This window comes from Acinonyx jubatus, chromosome E1 (genome assembly GCF_027475565.1).
Source record: "Acinonyx jubatus isolate Ajub_Pintada_27869175 chromosome E1, VMU_Ajub_asm_v1.0, whole genome shotgun sequence".
NCBI lineage: Eukaryota > Metazoa > Chordata > Mammalia > Carnivora > Felidae > Acinonyx > Acinonyx jubatus.
The window spans coordinates 11,916,588-11,937,879 of record NC_069397.1 but is presented as its reverse complement, the minus strand read 5'-3'; the positions used below and the strand labels follow the sequence as shown (position 1 = coordinate 11,937,879).

At 52.0% G+C, this 21,292-nt stretch overlaps 1 protein-coding gene across 7 annotated transcripts in view; it reads left to right on the top strand.

The window, feature by feature from the left end:
* The window catches only part of MPRIP (myosin phosphatase Rho interacting protein), a 147,137-nt gene that overhangs the window by 56,123 nt on the left and 69,722 nt on the right, over positions 1 to 21,292 (top strand). The window lies entirely within an intron of this gene.

The window sequence follows — 21,292 nt, the reverse complement described above, 5'->3', positions numbered from 1 at the left end:
TGGGTGAGGCCTACAGAAACTCTAAGAGCATGGGGTGGGGGGTAAGAGGGTGGCTGGGGGCAGAGGAATACTCAAGGGCCTGCTTCCTTCATCCTGGAGGGGCTGGGGAGGGGTGGGGAGGAGCAGGGAGAGGGAGTGTAGGGCAAGGGAGCTGCCAAGCTAGGCAGTTGTGGGAAGAATTTGTTTCCCCCCCCCCACTCAGAAACCCAAAAATAGCCATGTCAAAGGCACAAGCCTTGTAATCGGGGAGCCAGCTGAAAGCCATTTGCTTCTCAGCCCTCCTCCTCCTTCCTCTCCTCTTCCTCACCAGGCCCCTTCTTTGTAAGCTCTTGCCCAGTCATAGAAGGACCGAGCCACCCAGTACTACACCCCCACTGCTTCTGTCAGGGGACTCCCAAGTATAACACCTAAGTGCACTCACAGGTGGCCGTATCCTCTTGTGAAAAGTCATCCCTTCATTTACTTTTCTTGTAACTGAATTTTCCCGTTCAGATATCTTAAAGTGAAGGAAATCTGTGGCTAAAATATGGACAATTAGGGGCGCCTGGGTGGCTCAGTCGGTTAAGTGTCCGACTTAGCTCGGGTCATGATCTCGCAGTTCATGAGTCTGAGCCCCGCGTCGGGCTGTGTGCTGACAGCTCAGAGCCTGGAACCTGCTTCGGGTTCTGTGTCTCCCTCTCTCTCTACCAATTCCCAGCTCACGCTCTGTCTCTGTCTCTGTCTCTCTCTCAAAAATAAATAAACATTAAAAAAAATATTTTTTTGAACAAAAAAAATAAATGTAGACAAAAATACGTAAAGAATGGATTTGGATCTTGAACCATGGGGATTGGTCACATGCAAGAGGGCAAATGCCACAAAAACTGTTTGCTGTTACAACTGTTTTTCCCAGTTACAAAGTTAACATATTTATTGTATAAAGTTTGTAAAAACAGGAAAGCACAAAGATGAAAAGATAAACAGATACCCAGAAAAATCCTCTGCTGTGAACATTTGGGGGTTTAAATGATGATAGGTCCTTTTAGGTTTACTTGCTTAGTTATTCCCAGAGGAGAAATCCTTCCAGGCATCACCTCTCTGACGTCAGCTTGTCACATGGGCAGTCCACAGAGGGCGGCGTGGACCATCCTTCTGTAGGGGTGGCATCCCCCCTTGGGCGTGCTGGGTGGGGGACCAACTCCTGGAGGCTGTCCAGGCAGTTGTAACAAGTACTACAGACTGAAAGGCTCACAAAACCATGTAGTTGATTTCTCATAGTTCCAGAGGCTGGAAGCCTGAGAGCAGGTGCCAGCACGACCAGGATCTGGTGAGGCCTCTTCCAGATTGTGCATGGCTGACGTCTGGTCGTGTCCTCATGTGGCAGAGAGCAGAGAGAAGACATAGGCTCTCTTCTGACCCTGAGAAGCCTCGAATCCCATTCCTACGGGCCCCACCCTCATGACCTCATCTAATCCTAAATCACTTCCCAACGGCCCTACCTCCTACTACCATCCTGTTGGGCAGTAAGTAGGGTTTCAACACAGGAATTTGGCGGGGGGGGGGGGGGGGGGGGGGGCGGGGACACAAACATTCCATCCATAACAGAAGTCCTTCAGTGACTCTGGCCAGGCTCTGTCTCTCCACTGCAGCCCTCGTGGGCAGAGGTGACCTGGATGGACACAGGACACAGGTTTAGAGTGGTGACAAGTTAGCCTGAAAGCGAGAGGTCTCCATCACACAGGGCCTCTGACTTGAGATGCAGGTGTTCCAGAGCGCCTTGCTGCCCCTCGTGAACACCCCAGGGAAGTCTGGCCCGGGGGGAGCCCAGCGTCCACACCATGCAGGGGAAGACAACTCAGCCAACCCGTGCCGTCCAGGCTCCCTGCTTGTTCCAGGCGGGGCTTTGCACGCCCTGTGCAGCGTATCAAAACGAAGCTAAATTCAATTAATCTGTTCTCAAGCAATTTGTCAGAAAATAATACGGTTTGGTGTGTGTGGGTTCAAATTCCAGCTCTGCCACCTGCTAGCTGACCGGGCTTCCTGAATGGGGATTTTCTCATCTGTGGAATGGGGAGAGTAATAACAGCTTTTTAGGGTTGTGGACACTAAACAAGAACTCAGGGGAGCTGTGTTTCCTGGTCGTCCCTCGCAGCCTCCTGTTTCATTTGGGGAATCCATCTCAGGCACTGAGGAAAGGAAAGGGAGACTGGCCACCGTGTCCTGCTCTCGTCGTCAGGCCCTCTGAGCAAAGCGAAGGCAGGCTTCACCCTGAAGGGAAGCCCCTTCTGCTCTCAGACCCAGGAAGCCGAGGTTAACATTTTGGTAATATTATACCCAGGTTTTAAAATATGTTTTTCCATGTTCTTTTTAAGATAAAGCGCAGAAACTTCAGAACCATTTTGAGAGCAGTATTGACAATAGCAAGGACCTTGTGCATGTTATTTGCTATTGTTTGGAGTTATCTGGTGCCCTGGTGATAGCCTTCACCTTGGGGTCTTGAGGGGTCCACGAGATGAGTGTCAGGTGGCCACTGTGCTGAGTGTGCACCCCTCCGTGGCCAGGGTGCCACACCCACCCTCCCGATGTTTTGCATTCCCAACCCAGCTAAGGGGCACCTGTTCCTAGAGAACTCTGGCACGTCCAGGTCTCTGCGAGAAGCTTCTCGAGGGTTGTTGGGGCAATAGAGAGGCAGCCGTCCCGTGCCCTTTGTTCTGGGCTTACCTCTGGAAAAGTAGTTGGGTGCTGTTCCTCCTGCTTTTATCTAACCAGACCCCGTGCCCTTCTGTGGCTTGACCTCACTTATTCATCCCTTTTGTAACCAGTCTGGCATGTGCCCCGAGAGTTGAAAGCCTGTGTGGAACTCATCCACCTGAAGCAGCGCGTGTCCATAACGTGTGCACGGATGCCCACGGGTCAGAAAAACCCATGTGTGCCTGACAAGGCACAGCCCGTCCTGTTCAGTGCTTCCTGCGGGGCTCTCCCTCTCCTCTTGCCTGCCCGTAGGTGTTCAGTCTGTTCCCTCCGCCCCCTGAGGTCTGGTCTCCCTCAAAGCAGGGTGATGTGGTAAAGCGAATACTGGACCGAGAGTCAGAAGGCCTGGTCACTCCAGGCAGCTGTGGACTGAGTTGCTTCCACTTCCTGCTTTGGTGAAAGTCTAGAGTAAAAAAATATCGGTAAAGTATAGAGCTACGGAGGCCTCACGTGTTTCCTTCTCTGGTCCGGTCAGCTTCCTGTACAGAGGAACCAGTGACTGTCACTGTCCCTGTCCTACCCTAGCTCCGGAGTCCTGTGTTCACCATCCGCAGTGCTGGAGGGAAGCTCGGACTGGACGTGTTTGCCCGACCCCAGGGCAGCAGTGGCTTTGCTGGGATCCGGCCACCTTGGCTGTTTTAGAAGCGGTGGCCTCTATTTTTAGTAAGCTGCCTAATTGGAAGCCTTGTGGAGCTGAACCAGCTCACCTTGTACTTTGATCCTTCTGTCTGGCCTTCTCTTTTTACATGGAGAAAGTTGAAGTTCATGCCCTAGCCAGAGCAAATCTGTTTTTGCTGGAGACAGAGGCTCTCACTGTGGCAGCCTTGCCCCTCCCATGGCCCCTGTTGTCTCTTAAGTACTTTCCAGTAGGGCTGTCAGCATTGATGTCCGTTCCTTCCTCATATGATCCCTCATGGTGAACGAGCGTCTCCCTCTCTTATCTGCTGTATCAAGACATCACGGGAGTGAAAAGAGTATTGAAAAAGATGGAAGCATAATTCTCTGCAGGAAAACAGATTGGTTTCAAATATGCTCTCCTTACATCCTGCCTCAGACAATGGCCCTTTGCACACGACTTCCCTGACTTCTGATGCCCTCGTTTTATTTTAAGCTGGAATAATCAAATCTTTGAGTAAAGCTTCTTTGTTCCTTTTTAGCAACAGGACATCTCCTAGAACATGAGGTAGGGTGTTTTCTTGGGAACAATGAGCATTTAACTTTTCCCCAAACAGGAGGAATGTTTTATGACTTTAGCAGCTACGGGCTCAGCGTGTAGAATACATTCACAGCCTGAGGGAGGGGTCTCATCCTGCGACCCCAACACCATCTACCGTTGGGGGCCGACATTTCAGAGACGATTGAGGTGTCTGTCATCTAGTAAATGACCCCGGCATCTCGACTCACCCCAAGTGTCGAAATCCTGGGACTAAAATTAACCTAACGAGTTTAATTAGCTTCAGGGGGGAGGTGGGTAGAGCGCGTGTGGTGCCGGGGAGGGATGCTGGACCTGTGCGGCCGGGAGGATCGGTTAGGGCAAGGAGGACTCCGGTGGCGGCGAGGTGCGGCCCTCTGGACGCTTCTGGCCGTGTGACCAATCCCGACTGCTCGCCAGACAGCCTTGTCCGCCGGGTGGCGCCGTGTGGGTTTTCCAGCAGGCCAGGAGCACCCTCTCTGGTTCGGTTCCTTCCCAACTTGCACAGCCCTCTCAGCTTCTCCGGGGGTCTGAGCCGCCACCCCTCCACACAGACGCAGGGATCCTGCCTACTTTGGATGGTTGCTGTGAGGACTAAATGTGAAGAGAATTCTGTGACCCAAGCACAGCTTCCTTGCGGGGGGTAGCCGAGGTGCAGGCCCTGTCACGGTGACAGAGACCTGCTGCTGCTTGTGCCAGAGTGTTCTGGAAGGTTGAGAAACAGAAATAAATGTCAGCTGATGCCCGTGGGCCAGTAGACCTAGCATACCGACCTGGGCGTCTTCGTTCTCTGACCCTGTTCTGAGGGGCGCTTACTGGAAATGACTCTCTCTGGCCGTTCCATTTGGTACCTTGTTTTGCGATGACTGCCCTGACCCAACACTCTGTAATTAGACCCAGGAGCTGAGCACTCAGGGCCTTAACTCTTCTGACAGAAAGGAGGCACCTTGCCGTCTCCTCGCTTGCTCGTTCATTTGGTGATGTCTGAGCACTACTGTGTTTCTGCTGGTGCGCTAGGAAATTGGAGGAGCCCTTCCTCCTGACCGGGCTGCTCTAGGCCTTGCGTGCACACCTGAAGAGGCAAACGCTGCTCCGGGGAGGAGAGCTGGAGGCAGCTGGTAGGGTTCCCGGGGGTGGGGACCGGTGTGAATGAGACCTGGAGAGAGATGTGAGTGGGAGCACGGCCAGTCCTCCCAAGAGATAGGAGCTTCCAGCCCCGTGGAGCTGAATGAATGCACTGGCCTGCCGGGAGGAGGAGCCTCAGGCTCGTTTGGTCTGGGGCGGGAAGGACAAGGTGGAAACTCCCTTGTGGCCCTGCTGTCCACATCCCGGGCCTTCGCAGTTTAACCGGGTGGGGAGAGTGTGTACGTGTGATTCTTACACCTTCTCTTCTCGCACCCCTCTCGTCCCGGAAGAGAACCTGGTTATACTTCTACAGAGAGGACCCTGTCTAAGGCCCCACGCGTGGGGAGTGGCCTGCTGAAACCTCAGGAATAGTGATGAGGTTAGACGGACGAGGTGTGCTTGTTACAAAATCTCCGTGTGGCAAACGTAACATTAGTTTAGTTTCTCTTTGGCATGGCTGCATGAATTCTCATAAAGTCTGGTACTTGGAGATATCAGAGAAGCGGAGGCCAGCACGCCCACACCACCAGGAAGGAGGCCCGTGAGGGGCCGCAGAGGGGCTGCTGAGCAGAGACTTTCACCTCCAGGCCCCGGCGCAGCAGCCTGCTGATTGTGTGACTTCAAGTAAGAGCAGTTTCTATTTGGTAACTGTTTGGTTGAGCTGTAATTCATATACCATGTATTTCATGCATTTAAAGCAAACAATTCAGTGGGTTTTGGTGTCTTGGCAGAGTTGTGCAACCATCCACACAACCAATTCCAGAACACTTTCCTCATTCGGAGAGAAAGTGTGCACCCATCAGCAGTTGCTCTCCATTTTCCTCCCAACACCCACTGGCTCTGGGCAACTTTCTGCTGTGTGCCTTTGCCTATGCTGGACGTTGCATAGAAGCAGATTCATACAACATGTGGCCTTTTGGGTCTGCTTCTTTGACTAAGCACAGTGTTTTCAAGGTTTACCTGTGTTGTTGCCCATATCAGAATTTCATTGCTTTCTAAGGCTTAATAATATTCCATCAGATGGATATACCACACTTGGTGGGTTCGTTCTTCTGTAGGTGGACACCGGGGTTGTTTGCACTCTCTGGCTCTTACCACTAATGCTGCTGTCAACACCCACGTAGTTTTTGTTGAGGGCGTTTGTGCTTGCAGTTTTTGTGGACATCTATCTGGGAATGGAATTGTGGGTCGGGTGGTAACTCTGTGTTTAATCTTTTGAGGAACTCCCAGACCGTTTTCCACAGCGGCTGCCCCGTTTCACATTCTGACCGGCCGTGTGCGAAGGGCCTGATTTCCCCACGCCTTCCGCAACACGCCCTCGTGTACCTTTTCAGTATACTCACCCCAGTAGGGATGATGTGCTCTCTCTTTGCGGTTTGGATTTGCATTTTCTCGATGGCTGAGCCAATCTTTTAACCTCTCTGAATGAATGTGTTTTCTTCTGAGTACATCTGGGATGATCACGAAGAATGTGTATTATATTTGTCACGTATTCTTCCAATAAACTTCGTTTTCTTGTTAGAGAGGGAGAACAGGGGAGGGGCAGAGAGAAAGAGAGGGAATCCATGCTCATCGTGGAGCCTGGTGTGGGGCTTGATCCCACCACCCTGGGATTATGACCCGAGCCGAAATCAAGAGTCGGACGCTCTGCTGACTGAGCCACCCAGGTGCCCCTATTGTCAGATATTCAGCGTGTGTCGCACGTCGTTCCTAAGTGCTCCGTACGTGTTAGCTCATTTAACCCTTGTGACAGCCTTTATGAATCAAGTACTGTTTTTACCTCCATGTAGTAGATGAGAAGAACTCAGACACAGAGAGCATAAGTCACTTGCCTGAAATCACATTGCTGTGCCACCATTTGAACAACAGTCTCACCCAGTGCCTGGCATTTCTCGGCATGTTGGCAGCGGTTTCCTGGATGCACATGGTGAAATACACCAGGTGTGATCCTGCTTGGGCCACACGTCCATGGGGTTTGCTGTCCTGAGCCTCTGGCTGTATAAGTTGATGGTGAATTTCCAGAACTTATTTTCCCTTTCCTGATAGTTACTTCGGTGTCGCCGGTAGAGATGTCCCATGAAGGATGGGCACAAGTTGTTTTCTGCCCTTTGGGCAGTTGTATCTTTCATCCTTCCTTCCTGCTGAACAGTCCAAGGCTGCAGTCAGGTCTGGGTGGGAACCACTAAGGCAGAACTGCTTCTCCATCCTTCCTTTGTCCCCGTCACCTTCCTCCCCTGGCAGTTGGCAGAGTGTCACAGGGACAGAGGCCCAATTGTTTTCTTTCAGCTGTGTCTTCTCTGAGTCGCCTCCCCCCACCCGGCCCCGAGGTCACCCCCTAGGGGCTCGGTGAGCAGGCCCTTGCTGGGCCAGCCAGTTTGCTCCAGGGAGCCGCCCCTCCATTCTGAATGTGAGCCCGCCCCTCCAGTCTTGCTTTCTGTCTTTCCCCCACCCCGCCCCCCCACAAGAAAGAGAGTTGCTGCCCAGCGGCCTGGGCCACCAGCCCTGTTCTTAAGCCCCCATTCTGTTATTTCCCTGAGACAGTCTGTTCTAGGGCACTTAGTAAGGTTTTCTGTCTTGAAAGAAGCTTGTTCTCCTAGGGTTCTTACTAGTTTGGGGAGTGGTTGGCATTGGGTGGTGCTGAGAGAGGCCTTGCTGCTTTCAAGTGCATCTTTGGGACAGTCCCAAATGTCCACCGCGTGTGCTTTGTTTTTTCCTCTATTTCCTCTTGTATCATGGTTTCCCCACTCTAGGGTTACATAAGCCTCACACAAAACACTAGAAACAGACCTCGGTTGTTCATCCTAGGTGGACATTAATCTCATTCAGCGTAACCTGAGATGGGCATCATTTTCCCCCAGTGTCGGGAAGCGCTGTCATCTGCCCCGTGCAGGGTCACCTGCCTGCGTGCCGGGAGGGAGCCGAGCCGGGGCGCGATGGTGCCGTCGGGCCGTTCTACCCGTAGGCTCCAGGCCAGCTCCCCAGTGGCCTCTGCCCCGCTCCCCGGTCACCCATGTGCTGAGTCCATGGTCGCCCATCACTGTCTGTGGCAGATGTATTTTGGCAGGGTTGCCCTTGAGACTGCGTGGAACCCTCCCACCCCACGCTGCTCTTACTGGGGCAGGACTGCTCTGGCCCCCTGGGGCCCTCGTCTGCAAGGCCACATGGCAGACTGTGCCTCTAAGTCCCCTCCACGGAGGCAGAAGGGGGCGGGCCGGCCATGTGGTGGTGGCAGTTCTGTTGGGGGCCCTGGCACAGGAGAGGCAGTTTCTGACCTCTTCTTCCAGCCAGGGGGTGTTCCCCTCGAAACCATGCAGCTCTTCAGAAAGGGGCAATGCTCTGTGACCTGGGCAGGGCTTGTTTCATACACTTCAGTCTTTTAAATGACAGTTCCTGCACCATTTAGGACATCTTCCACCCAAAGGGAGGCTTTTAAAAACCTTTTATTGATGTAAGCCATACATACAGAGAAGCATACGCATCACAAGGTACAGCTTGATGAATTTTCACAAACCAGGCACACACCTCTGTAGCCAGCACCGGGTTCAGGAAGTGCAGGTGGGTTGGGGGAACTCGTCCAGGGTAAATGTCTATGGGGTGCCATCCTGGGCCACTGTGTCCCTTCAACCCTGCTGACACAGCAGAGGCACTCAGTATTTGTTAGTCTGTTGAATGGTTGATGAGTGAAAGGTAATTTGATTCCCACACTGTGGGTCTTTCCCAACAAGCCTGTGGTAGTTTCTGGGCATTTCTGCCTCTTGGCCCTTTGTAGTCAACTTGCAGGAGCGCCTCCGTCCAGGGGACTTGATGGTGGCAGGCGGCAACAAGAATGCACAGAGCCTGCTGTGAGAAAGCCTGTGGTCTTAAAAGAGTTGAGATGTGGTCCCGAGAGAGAGGCTGTTTCTCCAAGAACGCTTCTGGAGACCACTCTCCCAGGTACCCTGCCCACCCACAGGCCTCCCAGGGCCCGGACATGGCCCACCACAGGATTGTGTTGGTCCAGAGCTGTGTCCTTCTGAGTGCCTCAGTGCCTCTGACCAGTTGAAGGCTCTAGCCAGGCCATTTGGAGAGATTCAGGGTGGAGAGCTGGTTCAGGGGGAGGCAGGTCAGCCCCTGTCATGTGCAAGACCTCTGTCTATCTCAGAGACTAGGTTTTCATTAGGGTTGATAAGCATTGTGGGAAAAAAGACCCCGTGTGTACATAACCCTATAACTGACCAATCTGTAAGTTTTCTCAACCTTGGAAGAACATGTTGGGAGTGGCCGGTTAGAAAGGTGTCTCTTAAGACATCACCATATCACTGCAGAGCCCCAGGAGGTGGGAATTTCTGAGAGACTGGTTGGGAATTGTCAGTAGGAAAGAAACAAGAGAGAGCGTAGCATCCACGACTGGGACTTCTTTGTCAAATGCGGGCCTTCCTATGATGCTTGCAGAGGATCTCAGGTCTTACTGAATCCTTTCACTGGGGTGGTGTCATCTTTGGAAGCAGAGAATAAGCTGAAAAGAAACTCGACATCAAGCCCCCTTCTCAGCGAAGGTTTGCATCTTCCACACGTTTCTTACTTCTTTGCTCCTGCTTCTCCTGCCTTTTAACCAGAAGGGCGTCAGGTTTTGATGTGTTCCAGGCTCCCTACCCCAAGAGGGAGGGTGCTGGTGCTTGTGGGTTTTTTCTGGCAATGAAGGAGAAGTACGAGGGTCTGGGAAGAAGAGGGTGTTCCTCCGGGTGGCTCTACCTCCTCCCGGTGACAAGGGAATGCAGGCGGGACTGGGCCCTGTTCAGACCACTTCTGCCTCCATGGGATTTGGGCACAGAGCCTGTCCTTAGAGGGATTTCAGGGAACTCAGTCCTGGGCCGGTTGCTTTCTCTAGACTTTAACAGGTGCACCCTGAGTCCACTGCTGTTGTTGCCAGTACATGCCTGAGAGTCTGACCACAGAACAGGCTTCCTCTGCCCTTTGTCCTGAGGCCTACGGGAAACCTGGAGTCTGGTGTCCCTGCAGGGGAAGGGAAGCGATGGAGGGCCATGGCTCCGCTCTGGTCTGTGTTCAGGTGGAGTCAATGCACAGACCCAGGCCCAGGTCATCTCTGAGGGTCTCTTGCCAGAGGCCTCTCGTGACCCCTCTCTTTTCCCCTTGTGTTCCCAAACCTGGACAGCTGGGGAAGCCCAGTGATTCCTGATATGTCGCAGGCTCAAGTTTCTGTCTCTAGCACGTTTGGGTTCTTTATATACATGTGCGAGTTTCTCCCCAAAGGGCCATTTGAAGTCCTTTGGGCTTCCAGTGCGTGTGGGTCTTGTTAAGCTGAGCCCTGCGACGGCCCCAGGGCTGTTGCTGCTGAGGCTGAGCCGCATGGGTGATGGGAAGGGGTGTGTATGCATACACCACTTGTGCACCCTGTGGTTCGGCGCGTCCCCGGTGTTGGCAGCAAGCTCCCTGCACACGCTGTGCTCCAGCCAGACGCTTGCACCGAGCAGAAGCCAAAGAACTGGACCCAGAGCTCAGGGCAGGGGGCTGTGGAGGCAGAAGTCTGCTTCCTGAATTGCTGGTTATTCGGGGTACCTCCTCCTGAGGCAAGGGCTTTCTTGGGCTTTGCCCCCTGTCATCACACAGACATGCTGTAGCCCTGGTCACCCCCCCTCTCCCCCCGCCCTCCCCGTCACATCTCTTACAGGCGGTATGATTGCCTGGCATGGTCTCCATTTTCCCAAGGTTCTTACAGTGCCCCTGGAGGGGAAATGACCCTCTCCCTCCCACCCGTTCCCCTCAGGCTGCCTGGGGGCTGCATTTTCTTTACTGTTGTGGCTGGCAGGGTTTTTGAGGCTGCTACCCCGAGCACTGGGTGCTGGGCACCTTATGAGACCTCTCCATTGGCATCTGCTCTCCCTTTGTACCTTCTCAGCCCCCACCTCCCCCCTCTTCCAGCAGGCTCTTTACAGCTGTGTTTTGTCTCTGCTCTCCCTCTCCATCTTTGCTTTCATCAGGTCCTCTTTGGCCCAGCCAAAAGCTGTGAGTGACTTAATCCAGCTGGATGGCCGCCTGGGACAGCCAGCCAGCCCCAGAGCTGAGCGCACTGCGACAGCAGAGAGCGGGGTCTCCCCTTGAGGCAGTTGTTCCCAACTTTGGGTGGACATTAGAAGGGCTAAGGGGCTTTTTGAATAATCCTGACACCCAAGCCCCACCCCGGAAAATTGAAATCTGAGTCTCTGGGCCTGGAACCTCTGTTTAAAAATCTTGCCAGGTGATTCCATTATTCAGCAGAAGTGGAGAACCATTGCTTTGAGCTCCAAAACCTTGTGCTTTAAGACTGTTTCCCTTCTTCCTAGGCTCTCTGGTGAGGCTCTGGTCCCCTAGAGCCTCTTCTCCCTGCCTCCAGACTGCAGTACTGGGCGTGAGTGGGAGGCTGCGGCAGACGGGGCTCGGTGGAGGTTAAGGCTCCCAGTGGCTGCATCGCTTTCAGTCTTGCCGTGGCAAACAGCAGCCTGTGTTCCCTAGATCTACCTGGCAGGCCTTTGGGGAGGAAAGCAGTGACACCGTGTGGAACAGAGGCACCCCTTTCTCCCAAGCTAAGGCAGATTTGAAGGGTGGCAGCAGCCGGCCGAAGGCTGGGAGCTGGGACGTGGGAATCTCCATATAAGGCCACTGTTGCTGCAGCCAGCCTCCGCCTCCTTTCAGAGCAGCTCCCTCCCACCTGCCCTGCTGTGCTGGGAGACATCGACTCTGACAGGCCTGAGGGCAGCTTTGGTGGGGAGGGGGGGGGGTGCTTTTCACCTCCCACCGCTTTCCCTTTTGTGTGTTCTGTCTTTTCTCCAGTCTTCTCCTTTCCCTCCTTATCGAACACATCCTGGGAGAAAGGGCTCAGAACTCACACAGAAGGTCTAACATCTTCTAGATGGGTTCTAGGTTCATCTAGACCTGCCCTACTCACTGCTGAGCTCTTGGGTATACGGGGAACTGGCAGGCTCTTCTTCCCTGGGAGTTCACTGGGAGAGATTCCAGGCAGTGGTGTAAAAAGGAGGTGTGTACCTCTGGAAGTGAATGGAATGTGTGAGACTGAAGGCAAGCGAGACAGCATGTGAGCACCTTGCTCTAGTTGATAAGGTTCTTTCCCTCGGGGTACTGGTTAAGAGTTCTGAAACACGATGCATGTGTCCCGGGATCCGGCAGTTAAGTAAAGGGACGGCAGACAGCGGGGCCACTGTTGGAGGGGTGGTTACAGGCAAACAAGGGGAGAGGCTAGAGGGATCCACGTGGTGCTGGATTAGAATCGAAGGTATCAGTATATTTAGTTTAATAGGGATACAGAAGGAGAGACAGAGAGAGAGAGCTGGATGGATGTAGGTAGATGGACATAGATGGATTTATAGGCACCTGTATTTCCTTTTGCCATCAGCTGAGAAGGCCGGGAGGCAGCAACACCCCAGGAGCAATGAGCACGCCTAGCCCCTGGGTCTTGATGTCTCAGTCCATTCTAGCTGATTCTAGGATTAGGGTGGGAAATATCCAGGCTGAGATATTTGGTCCATTCTGAGGCCTTGTCATTGCAGACGGTAAGGAAGTACTTTGAGAGTGGACGTGTGCACATACTGGCGGGATATGTCAGAGAGACACAGGAGCCAACTGAAAAAGCCCTCCTCAGTGACTGAAGCTAGAAAAAAAATACAGAATTTGAGAAACAGAATACATAATGTAGGATTGGATCATAGCCTGAAGTGTAAAATGAATATCCACAAGTTTATATAGGTAAATGAATGAATAAAGAAATAAACACATAAGGGAGAAGAAACAAAATCTCCCTGCAGAAGAATTCCAAATAACTTGTGTGGCGATTCCCACCCCCCACCCCCCGCCGCCGAGGGAGGTGGAGCTAACTCCTCACTCCTTATTCGTGGGCTGCAGGTGGCGGCTTCCCTCCTGAGACAGGGGAAATACTGACTTTAGAGTGCAGAGAACCGGCGAACACAGCCTCAGCCAGGTCTGCGAGGTCTGCATCAACAGCGATTAAGTCCTGCGCCCTTGATAGGACATGAAGAGAAGGGGGCTTTACCTCTGTGGATTCCCTCCCCCAAACCCCTAACCCCAATCTAACCATGAGAAAACAGTCAAATCTCAATTGAGAGAGACTCTACAAAATACCTGGCCAGTCAGTGTTATCATGAATAAGGCAAGTCTGAGAAACTGTCACAGCCAAGAGGAGCCTCAGGTGACATGACAAGTAAATGTAATATGGGATCTTTCTGCCTGGAACAGAAAAGGTATGTTAAGAAAAAACTAAGGAAATCCAAATAAAGTGGGGACTTTATTTAATAATCATAGATCACTATCGATTCATTAATTATAATAAATGTACCACACTAGTGTAAGGTATGAATAATAGGGTAAAATGGGTGAAGGGTATATGAGAACTCTATAGTAGCTTCATAACTTTCTGTAAATCTAAATCTATCCTGAAATAAAAGTTTATTTAAAAAAATTTTGGCGGAGGGGGCACCTGGGTGGCTCAGTCATTTGAGTGTCCGACTTGGCTCAGGTCATGATCTCACAGTCCGTGAGTTCAAGCCTCACGTCGGGCTCTGGGCTGACAGCTCAGAGCCTGGAGCCTGCTTTGGATTCTGTGTCTCCCTGTCTCTCTGCCCTTCCCCCGCTCATGCTCTGTGTCTCTCACTTAACAAAAATGAATAAATGTTAAAAAAAAAATTTTTTTTTTAATTTAAAAAATTAAATAAAAAAAATTTCTTTAAGTACCATAGAAACTTAGAGAAAGAGGAAGTGTAGACTGGGAAACCAGGAAAGGCTGGCAAATGAGGTGCCGGTGGAGTTGCCCTTGAAGGAAGGGCAGACCCCACCCCCTGGCCGGGAAGCCCAGGCAGGTATGCAGCCCTGGACGAGCAGGGCTGGGATGGTAGGAGCCAAGTTGGAGACCGGGTGGGCTCGGGTCATGATCGCAGCATCACCGGGGCTTTCCCCCCATCTCCCAGTGGCCCTGGGCACCCACCACCGTGACCTTTTGTCAAGGAGCTTCCGTTTCCCGCCTTGACGGCAGGAGGCCCGGTATGGTAGCGAGGAATTATGCTGGGGAATGAACCACAGTGGAGGCCCGGAGTCCCTCTCAGGACTAGCTGTGCTTTAGTAACAAGGTTCTTTCACAATCTTGTCTGGTTAGACCAAGGCAGCAGGACTGAAATGGGGGAACTGAGGACTGACTCCTCCATCAGCGGTTCCCTCAGCACTTGGAGGGAGGGCTGGCAGCCTTCCCGCTTCCCCGCGGGTCCCCTCCAGTCCCAGGCACGGTGTGAGGTCGGACCTGTGCCCCAGTCCCCTGCTGTTGGGCTTGCCCTCTACCTGTTCCCTGCACCTCACCCCTTCCTCCTGCTTCCTGCCCTGCTCAGACCCCTCTCCCCTGCCCCAAGCTCCTCCATCCCTGCTCCTGCTTCATTTTCCACTCTGGCCCTTCCACAGCCTGATACTTCACTGACTTTACCTGCCGATTCTAGCCTGGAAGGTCAGCCTCATGAGGTCAGAGATTCTGTCGCTTTTGTTCAGTGCTGTGTTCCCAATGCCTAGAGAGCGTGCCTGGCACATAGTAGGTGCTCCGTAGATACCTAAGTGGATGAACGCTGTTGGTAGTAGCTGCTTTGCTTTGCTAAGTGTTTTTTGTTTTGTTTTTTTCTTCTGTGCATCCACAGTGGAGATGATGCCAGCCTCAGATTTATGGGGACAAAATGTTCATTTATTGAAAGAGCCTTAGTAAATGCCCTTCTTCATCTCTAGCTGAATTCCGTCTCAGCACCTCCTGGCCCCTTCAGCCTAGCCCGTCCTGTGGGGACCTTGCTGGACAGGTCTGATCCTGGTACCATGAGAAGCCTTTAGGACATTTGACTCCTTTGTTCTTGGCGTCCTCATACCCTGCTTCCCACAGGCTGTGTTCATACCTTCATTTTAGCGCCAGCCTCCGTGTGGCAGGTGCCACGTCTTACTCATCACCGTCCCCAGGGCCTGGTGTCCAGTGCCTGTCTGTTGAATTAATAACTTTTGGCAACAGCGGCCCTGTTCTGTATCCTTAGCCCCTCCTCAGTCAGCCCTCATTCTCTAGGTTAAGTCGCCCTGGCCCCTTCAGTCTACTCGTGTAAGACTCAATTTGGGACCCTTCTCTCCACCGCTTGTCACTCCTGTGAACCAGGTTCTTTCCGTTTATTTCTGGCCTTTGTTGAGCCCTGACTTGTATGAGCCCTGTTCTCAAGCCACCTTCTCTCTGCTCCTTCCCCTGGAGGAAGATGGCCTCCTTAGACTGGGGCTGGGGCTGCCTGGAGCAGCATCGTGGAGCAGGCGGGGATGGATTGAGGGGGGAGCAGGGGTGGACAGAGCTGCCGCTGGGGCTGGGCGGCAGGTGCCAAATCCCGCCCGGCCCCCATCCACGAGGGAGGAGCTGGGCATTTCTTTTGGTGGCACCGGCACTAGCCTTTCTGTTCCCAGCTCACATGATTCTCCCCCCCCCCCCCCCGCCTCCTGGAGGCCTCTCGGTGACCCTGGGCTTCATGGGCCTGGGGTCAGTTCTGCCCATCTGCCTGTGTGCCCCTCGGTCACCTGACCCCTCAGGGGCCCGCTCCACTGCCTGCTGGGTACCTGATGTCTCAGGCTTTCACTCTAATGGACATGATCCTCTCCCAGAAGGAAGCTCTTTCTGTTGAGAAGTGACATAGGACTGTTGACCACAGACACATTGCTTCCTTCTCCTTTGCATCTGACAGGAGAGCTGAGTTAAGTCCTTTTCCTGATTGCCGCCCTCCTCAGCCTGCCTCGTCCCTCAGACTCTGCCCCACCAGTGCTCCTGCTCTGTCCTCTACCCCTGGACATCCTCTTCCCTTTCCTGCCTCACCCCTGCCCCAGACAGACTGTCCTGCTAGCCAGCCCTTAGCAGTCTCCCAGAGGCCTTTCCAGCTCTGACAGTCTACACAGGCTCCTGTCTCCCTGCCTCTATGGCTCCACTTGACTTCTTGTCCTGCCTGCCTCCCATTACTTGTGGCTTTAGCCTAGGAAGGTATACTTTCTATGAAGCAGGGAGATAGAAAAAAGGTAGCTGGAAATATAGGCGAAGCACAAAAAAAAAAAAAAAAGAAAAGGAGAGAAAAATTAGTCCTTTAGTTTAGCACCTGCTCTAGCCCTGAGTCACTGAGGCCCAATCCTAAAAGTCATCCCCGTCTGCTCTTTTTTTCTTAGCCTCATAGGCCTCGAATCCTTTCTGCTCTACCTTCAGCATAACCCGAATGCAGCCCCCCACACCATCAGCATCGCAGTCTGGGCCACCGTTTCATCTGCCTGCCTCACTTGTCTGGGGTCAGAGTATTCTTGTGAGCTACAGCCAGGCCTCCTCTGCTGGCACACGTCCTTGGCAGGTCATGTCTTCCGGGCCAGGCTGGCTGTGGCCACCCCGGACCCCCTTCATTCCAGTCCTCCAGCAGGCCTGCCCACCAGCTTCCTCAGGCCGGCCCCAGCTCGTCCCTGCCCCGCGGCCTCAGCACTACTTTCTCCTTCACTCTGCCTCTGTTGGCCTCCGTGGGGTCCACCCCCCAGGCGTTCCCTAGCCCTGTACTTGCTTTCCTTTCCTTCAGTCATTTATTTTACTGCTCTGTTTTCTTTTTATTTACGTTTATCACCATGAGAATGAAGTGAGCTTTACTAAGGTGGCCCGTTGACTTGTTCTCACCTCTCCCCTGCACCAACCAAGCACAGTGTGTGCCTGGCATAAAGTAGGTGCTCGGTAAATACCTGCTGTCTATTCCTAAACATTTGTCTAGCCAGTTCTAAGGTGATTACATGGACTTTTAGGCAGGGCCTTGAAGACTTCCTTCACTATCAGTAGATGGGATTAAAAGTATAAAGTGGAGCTAGAGTCAGAGCCCCGAGAATTTAGGCGGGGGGGGCCACAGGCCCACAGGTCCAGTTGTGGGTCAGACGGGTGATAACGTACTTCCTCCAGGAGTCTTCCACGTCAGCCTCCAAAAAGTGTAGGGACTATGGGACATACCAGGAGAAGAGGCCGAGACAAGGGACATTTGCGCAGGCAGGCAGGCAACAGAACTGGGGAGGAGGAGGGGGCTTAGGTGCCAGGTGGAAACCGAGAAAGGCAAAACTATAAAGGCAGGATTTAGTGGTTCCGTTGTGGGGGGAGGAGATTGATTTACTTCAAGGTCTGGAGCTAGGGAAGTAAGCTTGGGGCTCTGGATGAACTTGGCCAGTGTGCTAAACCTTACTAATCGTGTTCAAGTCAAAAGGCTCATTCCTGTAACGGATGCTCATTCATACATCGTTTGTACCTGAGGTCACCACACCTTGTCAGAAAGATAGTTCTTACGTTGTCCAGGTCCAGCCGTGCTCTGAAGTATCAGTGCCCTAGAGGAGAGTATTGATCCTCAGCAGGATTCTGGGGTCCATCCTTTGGGGGGAGAGGTGCTGCTCCTGTCCTCGAGGTGAGGATTGGAAATGGGGAGAGGGAGGAATAGGAAGCTGGAGGGTGGGAGGGTTGAGATTCATGCCCACTGCTGCCTCTGTTCCGTACCCGCTGGGGAGACCTCACGCGAGGCTGCTGTAACTGGGCTACAGTTGGCCAGACTCCGCCTGTAGACAAGGAGCGTGTTGGCTGAACTGACGCATTTCTTTCTACCCATTGCCCGGTTTCTGTTTCTACTGTTCATGTTGCGGTTATTCCCAGTGTGGGAATCGAACTTGGCCTGGATGTGTGTGCACTTGCATGTGTGTGTCTTCAGATATGCCTAACACAAAATTTACCATCTTAGCTGTTTTCAGTGTGCGATTCAGTGGCGTTAAGTACATTCATGCTGTTGTGCAACCATCAGAACTTCTTTATCTTCCCAACTGAACCCCTAGGAGTTAAACACTAATATTTGTCCTTTTGTGTCTGGTATATTTCACTTAATGTCATGTTTTTAAGATTCGTGCATGTTATAGCATGTATCAAAATTTCATTCCTTCTTGTGGCTGGATAATATTCCTGTGGGGGGAGGGGGCACATTTTGTTTATCGTTCATCCATCAGTGGACACTTGGGTTGTTTCTCCCTTTTGGCTGTTGTGACTAATGCTGAAATGAACATGGGCATACAAATACCTGTTCGAATCCCTGCTTTCGGTTCTTTTGGGAATATATCTAGAAGTGGAATTGCTGGATGATAGGGTAGTTCTGTGTTTAATTTTTTCAGGAACTGCCAAACTGTTGCCCACAGGGGCTGTACCATTTTATCTTTCCACTAGCAGTGCACAAAGGTTTCAATTTCTCCTTATCCTTGCCAACACTTGTTGTTTTCAGGTTTTTTTGTTTTTTCTTTTTCTCTTTTCTTTTCTTTTCTTTTCTTTTCTTTTCTTTTCTTTTCTTTTCTTTTCTTTTGTATTAAAGCCATCGTGGTAAGTGTGAGGTGGTATCTCATTGTGGTTTTAATTTGCATTTCCTTAATAACTGGTGTTGAGCACCTTTTCATGTGTTTATTGGCCATTTTTCTATCTTTTTTGAAGAAATGTCTATCTAAATTTTTAGCTCATATTTTTTTTTTTTGCTGTTGAGTTGTAGTTCTTTATATATTCTTCATGTTGATCCTTTATCAGATGTGTGATTTGTAAATATTTTTTTCCATTCTGTGGGTTGTCCATCCTTGTGACAGTGTCCTTCAACATACAAAAGTTTTCAATTCTGATGAAGTCTCGTTTCTTCTATCTCTAATGCCTGTGCTTTTGGTGTTCTATCCAAATCCTTGTCAAATCCAGTGTTCGAAGCTGTTTGCCTCAGTCTTCTAAGAGTTGTATATTTTTGCTCTTACATTTAGGTCTTCAATTCAGCATGAGTTAATTGTCATATACGGTATAGTGGGCACTTGGTTCTTGTGGAGTCCTGCTCTCATCCTCGTTGGGTGAGTGAGGAGGATAAAAGGTCTTCCCTTGCCCGCCTTGCCCTTTCCCGTCTTCCCTTGCCCCCGGTCTTAGGAGCAAGGTGAGCCTTGGCTGGGCAGTGATGGCTTCCCAAGGAGAGCTGAGGGCCCTTGGCTGCTTGGTGGGAGCCTAGACGTCTTTGCTGCCCAGCCAGCGGCCCAAGCCAGCAGGCCAGTCTGGCGCAGCAGGTGTGAGAAGGAACTTCCTGGCATTGGCAGCAAGTGAAAAAGGTCCTTGTTGTATTCTTTTCTCCCTTAAAAAAAGAAGTTTAGCCAACCCTAACAATGCTTCACAAAGGCAGTGAGTTTGGCTGGTTGACAGAGCCCTTAGTGGGTCATTTCCACAGCACCCCACCGACTCCCTGCATGTACTGTACTGGGCTGGGCAGCCCCTCTCTTCCTGCAGCTCCCAGGCTACAGCCCCGATGTGGCCACGGCACCGGACACAGCTCTCGTTGCTGCTTGGGATTAGCCAGTGTTCCCCCATTTGTGGGTCCCTTTCTGCTAAATCTGTGGAAGCCCTGAATGCCTCAGAAAGCCCATCCTGCCCCTGGTTGAGGCCAGAGCCAAATCTTGAAGGGAACCTCCCAGGGACAGGAGCATCATCATCTCTGGCAGGAGCTCAGAGCTGCTATGTGTTCCGCACAGACGCCTGTTGTCGGAGCCTGGTAGGCTGCAAGTTAGCTCTCTGCGGGTGGTTGGCTCTAGCTGCTGCAGTAGAGGTAATGTGTTGAGGTGGGTTAGGAATTGGAAAGCCGGGCTCTAGTCCTTGTGTCTGTCTGGGCCGTGGCCTCCACGTCTGAGACACGTGACAGAGGGAGGGGCATCAGGCACCTTCCAGGCCTAGGTTGGAGGCAGCAGGCTGTGAGTGTTCTTCCTGCAGGGGCCTGAGTGGAGCAGCGTGGGCCTCTGAAAGGGCTGCCACGTGCTGGTTATTTCTGTACCTGTGCAATGTCTTGTTTTGTTTTACTTGTAAGTATATAGGTCATTGCCTTTTAGTGTGGTAACAAGATTGTACAGCCATCTAATTTTAGAACATCCCCCCCACCCCCCGCAAAGAAACCCTGTACCCCTTATCTGTCATCCCCTAAACTTCCCCCAGGCCTTGGCAACCTTGATCTACTTTCTGTCTCTGTCAATTTACGTGCTCTGGCCGTTTCCTACAAATGGGATTAATGCAGTATGGCCACACCCACCTCTTGCGTTTCATCTTTATCATCTGCTGGCCCCGGGGGTGGTGGCTGCACACCGTGGTCCTCTGGTGGTCGGGCCCTTTCTGGGCCCTGCTCCTCCTTCAGGCTCCTGCACTTCATGGCCCTCAGATGGTGGAGGACTTGTTACCTTTGCACATGGAGCATCTGGCTACCCACTTAGCAAAAATGAGATTGGGCAAGGTTGGGTGTTCCTATTTTATAAATAATACATATTCAAGGGCACCTAGATGGCTCAGTCGGTTGAACATCTTGCCTCTTGATTTAGGCTATCATGATCTCAGGGGCATGGGGTGGAGCCTGCTTAGGATTCTCTGTCTCTCTCTCTCTCTCAAATAAAATAACCAATAAAATAATACATATTTATAAGTAGAATGTTGTGGTACGTATGTTACAGAATATTTATAAATAAAGCATAGTATTTATACAATGAATCTGCAACGTAAACTTAGAGGCGTCGGTTTTTTTTCCCATATATCATTCAAAAATAAGTGCTGAGGCTCATTTTGAATGGTGCCAATGTAGGCATATAGAGGAAAATCAAATTAATTTTATTGAGGACCTCACCATCTATTGTGGAGAAGAGATGGGCAGACCCGAAAGTGGACTCAGGGCTACATGCAGGGCTCTTTCCTTCAGAGGGGAGGTGAGGGATGTGAGGCAGGCATCTCTGGCAGAAGATGGCTATACAGGAGGCCAGCCTATTCACCAGTGGGTCACCTAGGCTTGTAAGCTTGGGTAGGACGTGAGGACGGGGCTCCTGAGGGCCTCAAACACGGGGCAGAGAGCTTGGGCTCGAAGCTACGGGAGCAGTTAAGACAGAAAATGCCCTGGCCACATTTGTGCTCATGAAAGGTCATTCTTGGACCAGTACTGGCGACCATGGGGAGACCAGCAGAGTCGAGGCCACCCTAGGCCTGGGTCCTAACTGTGGAACAGTGCTGAGGAGCTGAGTGCCGTGCCTGGGAGAATAGAAACCACAGACCTTCCCGCTGGATGCCAGCTGCTTCTGCATGCCTCCCACAGAACACATCCCAGAGGCTCCCAGCTCCCTGGCTCGACTGGGATCAGTGAGCAGTGGGATGACTCCGGGGCCGGCAGTGAG